Source organism: Oryzias latipes, chromosome 7, assembly GCF_053564925.1.
Source record: "Oryzias latipes strain Hd-rR chromosome 7, Olatipes_Hd-rR_3.1".
Lineage (NCBI taxonomy): Eukaryota > Metazoa > Chordata > Actinopteri > Beloniformes > Adrianichthyidae > Oryzias > Oryzias latipes.
Window position 1 is genome coordinate 5,034,516 of NC_136243.1, and position 19,461 is coordinate 5,053,976.

The window sequence follows — 19,461 nt, forward strand, 5'->3', positions numbered from 1 at the left end:
CTTGTGTAATTAATATTTAATGAGTTGCCTGAGGTGTGAAGAGAAAGAGAGAGGGAAAGCAAGGTAGTAAATGAATGTAGCCACGCCCTCAAACCACCGACAAGATGCAATGCACAAAGACCGTCAGGAGAACAACGCAATACTGCAGCGCAACAAATAACACAAAGCAACAAGAAAACTCAGCCAAAAACCACAATATGCAACGACAACAAAACAAGACTAAAAACCAAATCGTCTGAAAGATATCTAAACAAATTGTAATCATCCCGATGATCAACCCTCACACTAATTTATCCCAGAAATGAAGGACAATCAACATTTTCTGCAGGATGAGGACAAAACTATAGCAATAATAACAACTACCGACATTTTTTCTCAATACGTATCAAGACTAATTCAGCCAAAAAACTTCTCTCTGTTCCCTGTCAGGTGATTGATCCTTATCTGACAGGTCACAATAGTTTTGTGTGAGTGAATCTGTGTGCGCTTGTGTGTGTCGGGGCTCAGCTGGGAGTTTGTCCAGTTGTCATCAGGACCTTCATGTAATATTCATTTTCAAAACACACACAGAAACACACACACACTTTAAACACAAAGACGCAAAAACACATACGGATAGCCTCACCTCAATGGTGGAGTTCAGTGGTTCCTGTCGTCTGACAAGAACTACGTTTACTAAGTTTAATCCTTACGATCAACACATAGCATGCAAATGCACAGCAGGCAGCCACAGAGCACTTTCACTTCAAAATAAACAACACAAGCTTCTTAGAAGATAATTAGATGTTGGTCTGGACCCAAGTGTTTGGCAAGATTTCCATAAGTGTTCACTGCTCTATTTAAGTTAATGGTTTAATTTTGCCATTCCTGTTAAAGGAGAGGTTACAGTGAAAACTAGATTTGTGGGTGTGGCAATCTTTACATGTGGCTGTCAGTCACAAAGGTTGCATGTGGAGGCTGAGGGGGTGAATGGGGCTTCGGGGAGTGGCAGATTAAGCAAGCGTGAAAAACCAAAAGCACAAAAGACAGCCGTCAAAAGGAAGTGATGGGTTGGGGAGGGGGGAGGAGTGGGGGGGTTAAAGGTGGGCTGCAGCAATTAGGGAGAGATGGGTGCACAAAACCAGGCGTGCTACAGATACAACCCAACAGAACTTCATCTAACTGCTCCAAGGTGCAGCAGGGGGGCTGCGTGGGAGTCTGGGGTGGGGGAGCTGCAAGAGCTGCAGACTTTAACGTAAACACAGTAACATAGTGGGAACAATGGACTGATGCAGTTAGGCTTTTTAAAGTTTAAAACCCAAAATATTTGACCCCTGGGGCAGCAGCTAGCTGCAGTCACAAGCATATCCAACCCATTGACTGCAAGCACGAACTGGATAGAGTGACCCCTCCCCCCTGGTGTTCCAAACAGGAAGTATCTGCTGGTTCCAAGAAGCCGAAATCCCAAAGACCTTTATAGAGAAATGAACAGCTGTTGAGGCCCGTACACACCGGGACGAATATTGGCCAGGCGTTATTCGCCAGCGTTTTTCGCCACGTTGTTTGTGTTCACACCCAGGCGATTTTCACTGACGATGAGCCGAGCGAACATGCAATTTCATTCCCTGACATTAGATGCGCTTAATGTAAAACAGAAATACTTATGTACACAAGGTGGCGCTGCGCAACTTTACGCTTCTTAAAGTCGCTTTTCACTCAGAAGAAGAGAGCAAGTATTTACGCGCTAGTCAGAATAATACAAAGAAAACATGAATATTTCAAGCACCAGTAGCTCCAACTGGTGCTTGATATTTTAGAATGTCCATCATTATTTCTTCGCGGCAGTGTAGATGCGACTAGGCGTCTATCTTCTTCGCTGGTATGTGTGCTCAGCAAGGCAGTTTTGTGTTTGAGCGCCCCCAAGTTGTGTTTTACTGTAACTTCAGAAGCTCCAGACACGTGTGCAAAAGCGCCATTCTCATTGGTCGTATAGTTTTCGACGCAGCGCGTCAAAAAAAAACCCCGAGGCGTTTTTTTTTGACGCTTTGACGCGTGGCGTTTTTTCGCGTCGGTGTGCACACTTTCATTGGTGCCCTTTGTTTAGTCACGAGGCGTTAAACGTCGGCGAAAATCGCGCGCAAAATTCGTCCCGGTGTGTACGGGCCTTTACTCAGTAATTCTGTTGGTCAGACTGACTACTTTTGTTCTGATAGTTCTGATAGTTCTTGCTAATTCTTATTTTTTCTCCTGATATGTTTTCTTTATCACAGGTTAATCCATTTATAAACTGACCAATCAGATGCCTCAGTAAAAGCATGTGGTTCCCACAGGCCCCCATTTGACTGACAGATTCTCCCAGACCGCTTTCAGTGGAAGGGGTGTGGACTTCAAACAAACCCTACTGCGGGTTGGCGACAGTGGTTGTCATAGAAACGTTGACTCAGACAAACTTGGACCAATCACTTTCGACTGGCTCCAAATGGCGGCGGCCGTATTGCAAAAAAATGGCGACTGAATTGGCTTAATTTTGCTGGAGCCTGAGGTAAGGCATTATCTACAGGTGACGTCAGACCTACCTGTGTCCCTCTCTCTATATACATATATATATATATGGTTCAACCTACCCACCCCCACCCCTTTCCCCATAATCCAATTCAACCCTTTATGCTAAGATGAACTGGGTTCATTTCAAAGTATTTGCTCTGACCTGTTCATGCATTTATTACATCTATCTGTCTGAACTCTGCAGACGGCCAAGTCCCCCCCACACCAGGTTTCTGCAATCATTTGACCATTCCACAGGGTGTGAGTATTACTGCTCATCTCAAAAGTAACTGCAGGTTTGTGTTTCCTGTCACCATCAGCTAATCTTCTTTGAACACTAATATAGCAGCTGGTTGCCACGGTGACCAGATGCCCCGACTGAGTGGGTGTCTGCAGTTTAAAGAGACTGAAGTTGCACCAACCTGCTACAGCGAGGAGGACTGTGGGAAGGAACCTCCTTCATCGGGTGCCAGTTTCCTACAAACGCAAAAAGAAAGGCAGACTTTAGTTTAGATCGGCCAAGAGTTGAATGTCATGAAATGTTTGATTAGTCTGACAGGATGTGATTTCTCCTGGAGGTCCTCCCCTCCCCTGAGGTCTCCTGTGAGAGTCACAGCTGATTCCTATTCTCATCAAGCTCCTATATAAGGAGTGGCTTTTCTGTGCTCTGTGAAGGAGCTTCTTTGAACCGTTTCTAGTTTTTGGTTTGTCCGTTCATGGCATTAAAACCTCTACTGATTTGAGGATCTGTGTTGTGTGCTTCCTGCTCCTGCGTTTCATCCTTTGCCTTTTCGTCACATTGAAGGGTTCTGGTTCTGGTTCTGACCCTGGTTTTCTCAGCATGAGACAGATATTCAGAAGCTCAGAGTTTTTGATAAATTCTATAACCAATTAGTTTCAAAGCAGACGAGGTGTTTGTCTGAATCAGTCCATGTGCTGCAGAGTTAGAATTTCATTCAAACTAGTCAGTAGGGCTGTCAGTTATCAAACAAGTCAGAGAGACAATCTGATCTGTTATTCAGACAAACAAGTTTGTTCTGCTATTTTTAACAGGCAATGCATTCATTTTCCATTGAAAACTTTCATACAAGTCTTTTTTAGAAGTATGAGCGGATAGCAGCAAGCAGGAAGATGCATAGAAGGGAAGACTGGAACTCTACTTTCTGTTCTCAGTCTCAGTTAGTCAAACATTCGGTAATAATTAAAATAGACAATTTTTCTAAAAGTGGAAAACAACACCATCTAAAATGACTTGCTTGAAATTTAGAAGGACAGACTGCCAAGGCTAAGATTCATACATACAGTAAAATTCTGTCATGAAAGCAGTCACTATGGTACGGTTTCAGAAGGAAAGTTTATCCATCCAGTTTGTGTTTTCTCACTACTACTCCACACATCAGAGCTTTCAGAGAATCAACACTCAAAATGAGTGAGTGGGACGTCACTCTGAGAGAATGGCTGACTTCAGCTCCAACGAAATGAAGTTAATTCAGTTGCTATACTGTTGTGGTACGGATGCCGCCATGTTGGAACCAGAAGTCGGCAGTAAGCAGTGATTGGTCTGAAATCTGTCAATCAAATGTTTTGAACATTCGATGTAGGGTACTAGGTGAATGGTTGAGGCAGACGGGGGGTGAGGCGTGGTGTGGAGGAGGTAGAGTGGGGGTCGCAGTCACAGTGCCAAACAGCAGCTACTGTATCACCCAGCAGCTGTATCATCTGGAAATGGGGGGGGTTATTGATGACGGCTTTGACTTCCAGTGTCTTTACTGCCCTTCTACTGGGACACCGTTTCTCCTTCCTCCCATTTAAAGCTCTGAGCCTCTGATCCGACTAAAACTAGAACAGGTTTTTCACAGAAATGTCTCTGTTCATCCTGTTAGATCAATAATAACCTTACTGAACACATCAGAGCACAAATGTGAGACCTGGCAGGGGTTTTGTTTTTTTGTTGTTTTTCCATCAAATGCTTCAGATTCTGTGAAAATCTGTGGCATGTCTCTTTCATTGTAGAGTGTAAATGTCCTTTTTGGACACTTTGTCCTTTTAATTTGCAGATGTTTGTTTTTTGAGTGCACAGATTTCATACACTGCAAAACAAACCCCATTGACATAAGTCAAAATTCTTTAAAAAAATGTATTTACACAAAAATCTGCCAATGGGGTAAGAAAAATGGTCTTACCAAGAATTCTTATTTTAGGAAAAAAAGGTTTTCTCAAACTAAGATTATTTTACTATTGACAAACTTTCTTGATAATATTGTTTTTCCAGCAAAACAGAAAATAAGACATTGTTTTTCTTGAAACAAGGGTGTTTTAACTTTCTGAAGATTCAGTTTTTTACAAATCTTTTGTGTGTGCAGATCCTCAGAAATGAGGCTGCTGGTCTTAGTTCCTAGTCACCCCTGCTGTGTTTGTTTATTAAGCCTCATCAACCACATCAGCTGCTGTCTGCCAGGTTTCAGTTGAGTTTCTGTTTTGGTCATGTTTCTATGATGTTCTCACTTTTTTCATTCAGTTTTTTCCCTGTGTTTGGGTCTTCCATCTCCAGCCATCCATGAAGCTACATCAATGCCATCATCACAGGTAAAGGGTTCAAACCGATAGAACAGCTCAGATCATTTTGTGCTCATGATGCCATTCATGTGCATTTGAGCATCTGCCCCTCTGAGTCCCCAACCCCGAAGCTTTGTTTTAGGATGGGGGGGCTCCTTCCCTGGCTCCACATCAGCCATCTGCCTTCAAGGCCAACTGTGAGGTCAAGTCATGAATCACTTCCTCTGGGTGTCACACTACATGGTGTGTTAATGAGCTCCAAAGAGTGCAGAAGTAATCAATCACCACCGCCTCTAACCAAAAAAGAAACTGTTTGCTGCTGATTAGCATCTACTGTTGGTTGAAGGAGCACCTGAGGAAAAAGGGAGGAATCAGGGGTCCTTTGGCTCTGCCAGCTCCAGCATGGTGCCCCCCCATGTCAGTGCTACAGTATCCATTAAAGAGCAGCTGGCCCCACCCCTTCACAGGTACAACCATGCATCAGGAAAACAATCACTGATCAATGCAGATCAATAACTGAAGAAAACATTAGATTGATATTACCAATCAACAGTGTTAGTAACAATAACCCTGTTATTATCTCAGTAAAAGAGTAATCTAACTAATTACTGTTCTGATTGTCATTACAATGTGACCAATGTAGAAATGTTTATAAATGCACTACATTACCCACAATGCTCCAAGAATCCCTCTAGTGGTACCTCTTTCTAAAACACACTGACAGATTTTGAGAACCATGTATGACAGAAAACTGGTTCCAGGTCAGTAAGTAGTGTTCCCTCGCTTATTGTGGGAGTTATGTTAAAAAATAACCCACAATAGATCAAATCTGCAAAGTAGAATTGCAGATGTTTAGATGCAGTAAAACTGCTCACTACACACTTTCTACTCTTTTCTCAGACAAACACGAACATTTTCAGACTTTTGTCTCTTGTTTAAACTCTCAACCCTTCATAGAAAAACACGTCCAGGGTTATAGAATGAAAACAAAGATCACATTAATGCAAATGTGGTAAACATTCTGACACAACAGGACACAACACAGACACAACTGGTCAACCGCCAATCAGAATGCAGAACACAAAGCGCTGTAAAAAAAAAAACACACAAAAAACTCCTCAAAACAGAGAGACTACAAAAATTTAACGCGATACAGCAAAGAACACCTTACAAGCAAAGTTCACTCATAAAGTGCACCAGATTGTGAATGCAGTCAATTCTTAGGAAATCTATTTACTTTTTTGGTCTGCCCAATGATCCAAAAAAAAAACTACACTTAAAGATACAGGTTGTTTACTTTTCCAGTTGTCTCAAACTGTTATAGTTTGCTTCATTTTGTGAGAGATAAACACACTATAATTGAACTATTTACATTTGTTGCAAAAATAATGAAGTGCATGAAAATCCTTTGGCTGTCTGTTGATCAGAAATTGGTTATACGGTTTTCAAACTACAAACTACTAAATGTTGTAGTTTCACCAAAGAGACCTGAAGGCTCATTACAAAAGGGAGCAATTCTTCATTCTCGGATTATTCCCATGCTAAAAATCCAACTTTACACAAAACAATGCTTACACTCTTGGTTGCTTTTGTAATCATCCATTTAAATTCATAAGAGTCCATCCATATTTGTATGGGAACTCATTAAAGTAGGTAACGTAGTTTCAAACTTTAATGTGTCCCGCCCACCTTTCCATTCTTGAAACATTGAGGTGGGCTCCTATCACTGAGCCTCTTCCAACTCAGGCTTCATTATCTCTGTGCAGAATCTAATGGGAGACTTCAGGGTTTTTATTGATTCAGTGTGTTCATATCTGTGGGAGGACTTGGGGCTCATTCACCCCAACCCCATTCTTTGCTATTAAGACTCGCTGACCGTGTCTGTCGGCAGAACCCCCACAAAAATGTGTTTCTGAACTGGGGGGTGTAACATAAGCCACTGAATGAAGACAGCAGCTGCACTGCAACATACCAATTATAGACACACAGAAACACACACACACACAGCAACACACACACACATATTAACAAAATTGGGTGTGGTGTTGAGTCATAAATCCACAATATTTCCACACAGAAATGAACAATAAGTTATAAAAAATCAACGCATACATCCATTTCTATGAATGATTATAAATAGAAAAGGTCAAAAAGCAGTCCTTCCTGAACCCTTCCCCCTACTCATGGTCTGTCCTAGCATAAAAACACGGAAGGTCTTAAAGCCAATAAATCCTTCTTCAGCAATAGCTTTTTGATCCATCTGTCTGTCCATCCACCCGTCCACCCAGCTTCATCCTCCTATCTGCAGCTGAGTTAAGGAGCAGCAGTCCAACCAGAGAAACTCAGACGTCCCTCTCCGGAGAAACTTTCTCAAGTCCTGCCAGGGAACCCCAAGGCACTCTCAGTACATTCTGGGTCTTCTCCAGGGCCTCTTCCTGGTGGGACATGTCCAGAATGCCTCTCTAGGTAGGAGGCATCCAAAAGACAAGCCTGGTCCTCCCAGGTGACTCAGCTCCTTAAACATTTAGCTGCCAGTAGATCCTATTGGGTTTACTTCTATTTTTCAGGCATTAGATACTCTTTTTCTGTTCTCTTTCGACTGAGATCTTTTGAGTTTATTAGGGTTCCTAACACTGCAAGTTTTTCTTGTTCCTCAGCTTTTTAAAGGTCCACCACAGCATCCCACTGACGTCTGGATTTTGGAACCCTTTATTCCTTTTTGGTTGTTTTTCTACTGTAGATCTGCTCCTGTGCTTGGATTGTGGTTCTCTACTTCAGTGGTCTCCGTGAAACAGCGTTTTCACGGACCGGTCTTTAAGATGTGGCGCGTGATTATTGTAGCAACGCTACGATGAAGGAAGAACAGAGACATGACAAAACTAACTCCGAACTTTTATTTTGAAAGGCATGTCATTGTACATCGCACAGGTGTCATCATCCTCTCCCCTTCCCTCACTCATGGTGCAAAAAAGAAGTACTGTCTACTAAATGTAGCTTTCTTTTTTTGGAAGTGGAAGGCTCCTCTTCTGTCTCCTGGCTGGACGTTTTCAGCTTGGCAAAGAAACTTTCCAAAGACGTTTGTTTTTCACTCATTTTGCTAGTTCCTAAGTTTTATTTTAGAGGTATCCTATGACGTAATGGAGAAGAGCCTGCGTCAAGAGAGACATAGACGGATGGAACAGAAAATCGGGCAATTTTTCAAACTAAAACATCTTTCAGATTCCGAAATAAATAAAATGGAAGTAATGGAAGTTACTTATTCTTTCTGTGCTGCCCGGTACCAAATGAGCCTGGGGGTGGGGCCGCTGCTCTACAGTATATGGTATGAGCTTCAGGTGTCACACAGGTAAACTGACATCACCGTACCTTGATTACAGAGCAGGTCATGGATCAGTCCAGGTCCACAGTGCCTCAGGTATCACTTCTAACCTGCCTGGATCCCTCTGCCTTCACCAGCCAAAATATCATCTTCACCCTGAGTGTGCTGCTGCAGCACGCCTGTTAGTGTGGCTCTGGACCCCCCCCCCAAAACAGCATGATGGAAGCAAGAAGGACAGACAGACAGAGAGGAAGGAAGAGGCAGCGCGAGGGAGGAAATGGAACAAACAACAGTAAAAACAGCTCATTGTGTGGCGCAGAGGGAACTTCCTCCATGACAAACACACGTCCACACACACACACACACACACACACGCATACATACGCACACACTGCCTGGTCAAGACAGACCGTCCTTTATAACAGACTCTGTCGCTGTGAATCCAATGGGAGCGGGCACAGAGGAATTTGCTTCACACTGGGCTTTCCGCTTGTTGGACACAAAATGATACCTGTCAGGCGGCAGTATTTGCTGAGACACTTTGAGAGATTGCCCCCCCCTGCACCACCTGTTTTTGTCAGGGTGGGGCTGGAGGCTGTAGAAGTTCCCTCGTTGCTTCTTGTTCCTCAACTTCTAAGAACATTTTCAATAAGAGCCAATTACAGAGCAGCACAAAGACTTTATCGTTCTAGGGTCCTGCTCTCATCTTCATCACCATGGTTACCCCAGCCATCTCCATGGAAACCACTTCACTCACACAGACACGCCTTGATTTCACTGAAAGTACAGTTACCTCCGGTCTGTTACAGTCCTGGGGGCGTGTTTGACCTTGGGGGGCTTTCAAGTGACATGAAAGCCAGCGATTGGGGGGGGGCGCACTATCCGAAAACAGTTTCTGAGGCGAGGATATGCAGGAAAAAACTTTTACACCGTTTTGAACACAACGCCCACACCCAGCATGCACAGCAGACCCAGAGCAAGATTTCTGCCTCACCTGTGAGTCGTGGACCCCCCACCACCCAAACGCAGTATTGTACACGTTCTTTCTTGTGAGCAGTAGCAAAGAAAAAGCTGCTGTTAGAATTATTTTATGTTTTTACTCTACCTCCCACCCCCATTCCCCCCATCCCCAACCCCTCACAGAGCTGCAAGATCCTCTGACAAAGATGTGAACCACAGGTAGATTCCACAAAACCACCTGCAGAACCACATTTAGAAACCCGGAACCACCTGCAGAACCACATTTAGAAACCCGGAATTACCTGCAGAACCCCATGAATCACCACAGAACCCCCTGGAGAACGTGCATAAAGAGGCTGATTCGTCTTTTGAAACCCACATCATTCCTAGCTTCATGGTCCATGTGCAGAAACACACAGAGGCATGGGTCGGGTCGTCCGGAATGATTGGTGCGTCGGACGCCCCACAGTGCAGTAACCATCAGGATAATTCTAAAAGAGTCCGACAGGACTGGATCGCTTTCAAGTTTCCATAAAACCCAAAGAAGCACCCGTCCGTCTGTCTGACGTGCAGTGAGACAGCAGCTTCAATGTGTCTCTGTTTAAGTGTGTGTGTGGGGGGGGGGTCTCTACAGGGAGCAATTGAGAGAAACCAGCTTCTTTATGGATTATTAATATCTCCTCCAGCTACACACAGCATGTATGGGGGTGTGTTTGTGATCTGACACACGGGAGGAGGGGAGACTGCGTGTGGGGGGGGGGTTAGAACGAGGAGAGGGGCGTGTTGAAGTGGGGGGGGGGCTCTGCAGTTGGTGCGATCAAGGACTCTTCATTCACACTCCACTCAGCTGTGAGTCTGTGTGAGGATAATCACTGTGAGGGCCCCACCCTAATCTGGATTCAACAATAGCCCCCGCGCCTCCCACCCCCATCTGCTGTGGGAGTTGTTCATTGTTCCTGGTCATCCTGCTCTGACCCCAAATCTGCACAATCTCAGGTTTCTGCCCAAGACACATTCTGAAGGTCCAGACCTCCAGAAATCATTAAAGTTATTCAAGGACCTGCAATAATGGAGCTCCGGGTCTGAGTCCACCCAGATTGATGTTTCTTTATTAAATCCCATTTCTACATTATGCTCCTCTGGATTTAAAGGTTGGGATTAAGCCTTTACTTAAATACTTTAGTTAAGTTCAGGTCTGTATGTAATATCATTTCACCTTTATTTCTTGCGTTCTTAAGAAAAACAATGGAGGTTATTGAAGTTGGACCCGAGGGGCTTCAGGAGGTCCCTGCTAACAGTATACCCACACTGGATTTGGTCTTTAACATTCTATGAAAGGCTCTTCAGAAATGTATTGAACTGGATATTTTCTCTTTTTTGGACCGTTCTCTGTAAACCCTAGAGATGGTTGTGGGTGAAAATCCCAGTAGATCAGCAGTTTCTGAAATGCTAAGACCAGCTTGTCTGGCACCAACAACCATGCCACATTCAAAGTCACCTCAATCACCTTTCTACCCCATTCGGATGCTCGGTTTGAACTGCAGAAGATCGTGTTTCGGTTAACATGGTCTTTTTTCTTCCTTGTTTCATAAAAAATCTGGCTTGTGAAGTGAAGCTTTGAATTCTACTTGATTCAAGTAAAAGTCAGCAGACACTTCAGGACTCAATCTAGACTTCTTAACACTAAACAGGCTCAAGAGATTTTTCAGGATTATAGAGATTTCAAATCCACCAGGTGGACCACAAACAGCACCTCAACACCCCCCTGGAGAGGGGTCCACCACATGAAGTGACAAACATTGCTCGTGCAGAGTAGCTTCAGAGCCTTATGGACCCGACACACAGGGTCATTATCAGGTCCACACAACCTCACACAGAGGAGGTTCTACTTCTAAAAGGCATCATTTGTCATCCAGGGACAGCAAAACAGTCAGAAGCTGCAAGTGGCGGCTATCCTATTGAATTTGCCTGGTCAAGATCAATGATTCACTGATCAATGATCAAACCATGATTATTGATAGTTATTTTATTATGAATGGTAGTAGACCGTCATATGACGTCACTTAATTCATTAAGCGGTTAGAAAACTAGAATGTAATTTTCTTAAATTCAGGGGTTACTCAGTCCAGTTCTCATACAGCGTGGTATCCCATTGTTCCCTTCCCTTAGGTCAAGATTAAACGAAAAAATATTGAGATGATCCATATGCGCCAAATTCTCTTTGAAGACAAAAAACATCAACTTTGTTACCACGGTGATTTCCCTTCATGACCACCGGTATGTGTCGGGGACCCAGAACAGAAAGAGAGGTGCTTCCTTAACTACAGTTTGGGTATTTTGGAACAATTGAAAACCAGGTTCCCAACTGTATTTAGATTTTAGTCACAGATTTGATTCTTTTTGTTTTTGGACCTAAATCACAAACACTAAAATGTTTGTTTAGGAGAAAACCATGTGCTTGAGAGCGTCAGACTATTGCATATATTCACAGCCAGTGGATGAGAGGTTGTTTACCAGACGACTGAAACAAAAAGGCGGAGCATCATCGGTGTGATGTCTGCATCACACAGCGAGGGCCTTTCTTCACTGCTTCCCATGGCTGTTTCCTGAGGAGGAGGCCAAGTCGTTGACTCATTTTCCAAATCAGCATAAAACGAAAAGTCCTGCTGTAAAAACCCTCCGCTGATAACATTCCTATCTGTGAGCTCTGGGAAGCTGAAACAATATTCAGTGACCTGACAGTGACAATGAAGTTTGAATTTAACAGGAAAAAGACAGCGATGTCTGGGAAACTGAAAGATTAGGAACCAAAATCAGTTAGATTTGTGCGTTTGTCATTAAATGAGGCACAGAATTTTGTCTTCTCCAAGGGGGGAGACAGTTTAAGAAACACTAAAGACGAAAGTGAAGAAGAAATCCGATTCTATCAATCATCAGCAAGAGCAAACCTAACTATCTGCAGGCCAGAAAGAGGTCCAACAGAACCAGACCTACTGCTGTCCTGATGATAAGAAGTGTGGCCCCGCCCTACCCCCATCTGAGCTTCAAAACACTAACTGGGGGTTTTGGTTAGAGTCCAGTTGGGTAAAAACCTGAAGATTAAAGCACATTAAGTATGTGTGCGCGCATGACATGATGCATGTGTGTGTGTGTGTGGGTGTGTGTGTGTGTGTGTGTGTGTGTGTGTGGGTGTGTGTGTGTGTGTGTGTGGATTAGAGGTGATTATGCACAAATTGTAATCGGACTCGGAAACTGGACTCAGATTAAATCCTTCAGATTAGTCAAATGGATGTTTGTGGTTAATAATCTTCATCTCACTGATGGTCAGGAGACTGATGTCATGGCATTATGTGGGTCATGTGACCTGCTGCACATCAATGTTTCTGGGTCACCAGCTCACAACTGTTTTTACCTGGAGATAAATAGGATAATGATATGAAGTCTAAACCACAGAGGAATCGTTCTACTTCCTGTTTGATGCCTGTCATCAACCGGTCGCAGTGCTCAAAGAATATAACATGCAGCACCACTATGAGACTCACCATAAAGAAAAGTTTCACCATTTGCAGTTTAGAAAAGAGAAGATTTACCAACTATTAGCTGGACCGAAGAACAACAGTCTGCATTTACTGCAGCCGTGACAACAGTGATGGAGCAGTGACAGCTTGCTACTTTACTGCAAGTTTCTTGAGTTGATGGACACAACAACAGCTGATGACACAGTCGGCTCTCTAGTTACTGATGGCGCCCCATCAAAGGTCAGGAAGAAGGCAGGTGGTGCCACAAAATTCAGGCAGGAAAAGATTATTGGACAACCCTGAACCAAAATGAGTTTGACACCCCTGCCCTAAAGTAAACATGTCCAGTTCGTAGCACTCTTTTGACATCGTAGCTACGTTTTATCATAACATTAATGTATGGGAGTTCATACAAATGATCCGTTTGAATGATATTTAATTATGAAATTGTACACAATCAGGGCATGGTTTATTGACTGACAGCTGTCACGTTCATTCTGAAGTTTCTCAGTAGAGTCAGTGTTTGGGAGAACTTAAAGATCCAACATACGCAGGAAGTGACCTTTCTGCTGCAGAGAACAGACGTTTGACGCGATTTCTGTGAGTTTGCCGTCTCCTGTGGATGCGTTCAGCAGAAGGTGTTCATGGGACCTGCTGTGACGGCACGCTAACGGTTAGCTTTTATCTTGTTGGGCGCTCAGATTTGCGTGAGTGGCTCTAACAATGTCAGCCGTAGCTTCATCTGTTGTTTGGTTTCTTGTTGGCCAACTGTAACATTCATGTCTCCACCTGGAGTTGCAGAGCTCAGTGATATGACAGATGTTCCATTTGTTTAAGCAGACAGGTAATGAAGAGAAAAGGCTGAAGATCTGAACATAAATGATCCCTTGTCTAGCGTCTCCCAGCCTAAAGCAGCTCCGTGGAGAGTCCACACAGCTTCCTGCACACCAAACACTCTGACTGGGATTCCGCGGAACAAGGAGAAGATTGAAAGATGTTTCTGAGAAAATCTGACATGCTCTTGCTGATCACTGAAGCAGAATCTGTTTTATGCTTGAAACAGGGCTTATGTACAGTTCTGTGTTGGCACAAGAAAAAGGGGGGAAATAATCATGCAGCATAAATGTAATCATAATCACGTAACAAATACACAGTGTAACAGGCTCTCAAGGATTTGTTAGTTAACCTGAGACAGCAGGTTGTGGATAAACAGCATCTGTCCTTCCAGGCGCACTGGAGCTTTGGTGAGCGATGAAACTCCCATAACAAAGACAAAGAAGTTAGGATAATCCGAGCTTCTATCAGACAGTAGCTCTGAATGCCACGATGTCAACGCTGTGAGGCTTTGTATGAGGGTAGCTAGTCCAACAGAGGAGTGTAAATGAGCTCAAGCAGGACTAAAGCAAGAGATGTGCCTACAGATGTACGGTTTGTGGAAGACATGAGGCGTATAACCAATAAGAAACTAATAGTGGATGAAAACGTCTTTGTCTTCATGATGGGAATGTTAGAACTGGAACGTTTAAACAAGACCCAGACAAAGACAAAATGCAGATTGATTCTTGGCAGGTGGTGGGCAAACTAAATGAATGTTAGTTCAGTGACACCAGAGGTGGCAAAGCAGTCGATTCAACAGAGTGAAGGTCAGAGTCAACAAAGGTTTGAACTGTGCAATGGAGTGCAGTATGCAAGGTTTAAATGAATGATTTTAAAGTCCCACTCCCATCATCTTTTGATCAATTGTAAAACCATTTTAGTTGTCTTTTACTGATGATGATGCTTTTTTCAGCCAAATTCAAAAATCCTGTGTTGTTTTCTAGGACAGGATTTCTGCAGAGCAGCAGGAGTTGATCAGACATTCAGCTCTGAGTTGTGGGCGGGACCGATGGCGCAGCGTTAGCCTGCCTTTCATTTCCCATCAACCCTTCCCTTCAAGAGGAGCTTACAGCCCCTCACAAACCCAGGCTAACATCAGCAGTGCAACAAAAATAGCAGCAATATTAGATCTATCCAGCCGTACAGTTTGGATCCAGCTTCCAGCTCAGAGGAAAACAAAAACCTTCATGGATCTATTTGTCTGACAGTATGAATATATATATATATATATATATATATATATATATATATATATATATATATATATTTAGAAACACAATTTTAGGCTTCAATTTCTTTGTGTACTACATCATGAAAAAAATACGACAAGAACATGTAAAAAACACCAAAAACACCATTTTCATCATAGTGGTTCTCTACAGCTTTTAAACTGTTAAAAAGGATTCCGGTTTTTCAGAATCTAGATGAATAGATGAGTGTTTTTTAACCTTTTTTGAGCCACGGCACACTTTAACGTTGACAAAAATCCTGCGGTACTACAGCATTCAAAAATTTCAAAAAAGGAGAAACTCATAGTCTGTATTGATGTACAGTCCCTCCATGATCTCACGTGCATTTTTGTGATAATTGTGGCAGAAAAAGCTGGAAGCTGCAGCTGTTTTTTCTAAAAGATGTAATCAAAGTTAAGTTAGAAGATTTAAAAACTGTTTGATGTGTGTTAGTTGTGGTTTCAAGATGTTAAGAGGAGAGACTCATTGTGCTCTGAGACGCTGTCACTTTAACCCAATGTATCATGGGAGATGTAGTGGCAGACAGACTCTTTTTCTCTGAGCTTCATGGTTTTGTTCACTTGTTCCACGGTCTGACACCAGATTCTGTGGAAAGCTACACCGCTAAAGACGAGCTTTAGCTGGTATTTTTGGTGGAACTGAGAGACTTTATGAGCTAAATTGGAACAAGGAAGTGAAGACTTTAACCACTTCTGATTGGTCAGACTGATGACATGTGATTAAGACTCCAAGAATGATTGGTGGAGACAGTTAAAGGGGCGGGACTTTTCCAAAAACAGAGCTGAAGCTGCAGCTAAATTGCGGTACCGTCATTCTTATCAAAATGTCTTTAATAGAATCAAATAAACACAAAGAAAAAAGTAATTTTAAGATCTTTTATATTCCTAACTACTCAGTGTTTTATCAGGGCCTGTTTGGATGAACACAGAGCTGAAATCCTGGAGATGGGAAATGTTTTTAGATCAGTTGATGAGGGCAATTTCCCACGGCACACTGGTGTGCCGTGGCAACCACACCACACTGGTTGAAAAACACTGAAATAGAAGATGCGGAAAGCAAATGTTTAAAGAACAATAAAGGTACCAAGAGAGAGAAGACTTAGAGAAGAATTTGTAATTCAGTGGGTTGAGATGTGAGTAAACTATGAGGAAATGTAAAGAAAAGAAATAAAAGAAAATGAAAAATGATTCGACAGACATTGACATTTCAGGAGTGACAGGCAGAGAGAAAGCAGAGATTTCTCTGTTCATCGTTAGACATATGAAACAACACTGGTGTAGTGAAAACAGAACTAAATCAAGTATTAAGGAACATCAAGGCGCCGACCCCATGAAGGATCAAATATGTAATTTGTCGCAGCGAAAAATGTGAGTGACTTCTACAGAAATATTGCTGGAGCTTTAAACATTAAATTTGCGAGAAATAGAGTTAGAAGAAGCAGTTATATTACTTACACACAAACTAGCAAAGAACAATCCAAAACCAGGAAAACAAAGGTCAATAGTGCCAAAAACAGTATTTTAAACAATGGCTATAGTGATATAAGAAAGGTAAAATTATTATGCAGAAGCCAACGTGTGGCACTAAGTTTTAAAGATGCTCACTGACTCACTGGTGACGTAAAATGAACGGATGAGGAGGTGGGGTGAGCCGCGGTGGTCATTTAATGTGTTGACCGTGTTATGTGTGTGGAATTGGAAGTTTGTCACTGCTAGAGTACTAAATGTATCCTTTGTTTGGACCATATAGCTCGAAAACCTGCAGATGAAATAAATAAATAAATAAAAATAATGGATTGGATTTATCGGCACTTTTCCAGACGCTCAAAGCGCTTACAGTGTGTCCATCATTCATTCATACTTGGTGATGGTAAGCTACTGTTGTAGCCTCAGCTGCCCTGGGGCAGACTGACAGAGGCGTGGCTGCCAGTTCACGCCTATGGCCCCTCTGACCATCACCGGGACATTCATACACATTCACACACCAGTGGAGCTGCACAAATACTTAGCAGATGGCAGGAGCTCTGAGTTTTATTGGAACGAGCGTCTGACAGAGAAGCCAGAGCTCGGCGGCCCTCAACGCTGTTTAACCACAACAATAATGTTCACACCAAAGAGGCTAAATGCAGGCGTATATGTAGTTTCTTGTGTTTTTTGGTTAGACGGGGACTGAGAGCAGATAAAGTTGCTTCAAAGACAATGTATACCAGTTTATGAAACCCCACTGTGTATACTGTACTACGGGTGTCTGTGTTGTTTGGTTGAACAGCAGACAGTTTTCTAAGCAAACTAGACAGTGTTCAGTGTGAAGAAGTAAGACCGTCCAGGAACATTTAAAACACCTACAACAGCATTACCGGTGGAAGAAACATCATCAGGACGTTTACAACTATGGGCTACCTTTGACGGTCATAACCAGAGTTAGTCCAGTTTATGAGAAGAAAAAAATGAGTGACGTTCTGGATGAATGCCAGGACAGAAAACTATAGAGAATACATACGTAGGTTTACCCCATAGGTTGTCCATTGGTTCCAGTCTTCTGCTACGATTGGCAGACTTTTTGGTCTTGGAGAGCATTGACAGACTGCATTACCCACAGGTGAACCATGCATACATCAAAGATTATCATAGTTGCTTTTAAATCCATGCGGCTACATCCAAAGAAGGTCGAAATGTCAGATCGAGGTAGCTTGTGTTAAACAAGCATTTCAGTTAACGGCAGTAGGAAAATAACTTCCCGCCTATCAGTTTTTACAGCAGAAATTGTGGCATTACAAATTACTGACACACTGGAGTGAGGAATGACACAACGTAGGACTGCGTTTTCTGCTCCGATTCAAGTTCATCAGTGGTCAACATGCAGATTAGTCTTTCAGAAAGCTCTTTTCCTGGAGACCACCATTGCCAAAAAGCCTAAACCTGCTCTGGAGATAAAGCCCAACTGGCTTCTCTCTTTTAGGTCAGGGTTTGGGTGGATTTTTCCCCATTGACTATTTATATAGAACAGGACAGAGCGGCTGTGATGTCACTCATAGAAAATGCCTTACCTCTGGCTCCAGCAAAGGGAACCCAATTCAGTCGTCATCCTTCCACGATACGCCTTACATACATCGCCATGTTGGACCCGGTCGACAGTGATTAGTCCAAGTCGGTCTAACTCAGGGGTGCCTCAAAGGGCCTGATATAACGTGTACATGTAACTAAATGTAATGAAAAATGAATTTAACTACTCCTTAATGTTAAATTACTCATTATTTATTCTAACCTTTTAAAGTGCCATAGAAAACATATGTTTGCTTGTTACTCTAGCATAAATCCTTTTAAATTTTGACCTCTTATTAAAACCCACATAGCTCCTTTAATGAAGGATCAAACTGTCCGAGTGAATAAAGAAAAATAACTTAAAACTGAGCTAGAAAGAACATGTATCACACGTGTTACATTTTACAAAAAAGCTGCGCACTGCCGTGGATCCAACTGATGGTTTGATGACAACAGTTTGTCTGCGTCCACACATAAGACCTGCAAACATTGAATAATTACAGCAGCTACACATAAGTCATATGTAATCAACTAAAACTGTGTTATTTTAAGAAATTAAAAACTTGTATGTTCTTGCGGGCCACATAAAATGACATGGCGGGCCACATTTGGCCCCTGGGCCTTGAGTTTGACACATGTGGTCTAACTCAACATTTCTATGGCAACTACTGTCACCAATCAGGAGTGAGCTTGTTGGAAGTCCACACCCCTTCCACTGAAAGCAGCTCCAAACTTCCTGTTTGGAACGCCAGGGGGGGAGTGATCACTCAGTCCAGTTCTCGTATATAGTCAATGGTTTAGCTTAAGGTCAGCCAGTAGTTGCTGTTAGCATTCTGACTGTTGCTGGCTGTTCTGCAGTTTGTGGATCTATTTGTAGGGTCATCCCAGGACGCTCGTACACAGCTGGCCCTTTTTGGTGTGAGGTGTGGGGCCTACTCCACAGCACCTCTGGCCCCTGAGAGTTATAGAGGAAACGCTACAGAAGACACCTTGATTTGCAGGTGAAATCAGCAGCAAGTATATATGGCGAGGGCCAACATATGTCTGACAATGTCATTCCTTTTGGTCCCTTCATTTATGTTTCATATGCCCACTCCAATGAAAATGATATTTTGGAGTTTCTAACATGTTCTTGTGGCAATTTTATGATGACGGAGGACATGAACAAGGAAAATGAAGCTGAAAGGTTTCATTTCTGCGTATTCTTTAATCCAAATCGTTGTGAATCCGGAGCAGACAAACAACATTGTTTACCCTGTCTGATGGCTCAAACTGTACGGAGGGACAGCTCCAATATCGCTCGCCATTTCTGTGGCACCAGTAATGTTAGGTTGGCTTTAAGGTAGCAGGAGAGAATGTAAACAGAGAGCTCTCAGCGGCTAGAGGGTGAAGTGTGTGTGTGTGTGTGGGGGGGGGGG

At 42.9% G+C, this 19,461-nt stretch overlaps 1 protein-coding gene across 2 annotated transcripts in view; it reads right to left on the reverse strand.

Annotated features, from left to right (window-relative positions):
• Positions 1-19,461, reverse strand: part of plxnb3 (plexin B3) — a 65,405-nt gene that overhangs the window by 45,005 nt on the left and 939 nt on the right. The window contains exon 2 of one of the 2 annotated variants that reach the window (XM_023957034.2): positions 2,946-3,000. The exons of the other annotated variant lie outside the window; for it this stretch is intronic. The gene's annotated coding sequence lies outside the window, so the exon portion shown is untranslated. The remainder of the gene's footprint in view (positions 1-2,945; positions 3,001-19,461) is intronic. 2 annotated transcript variants of the gene reach the window in all.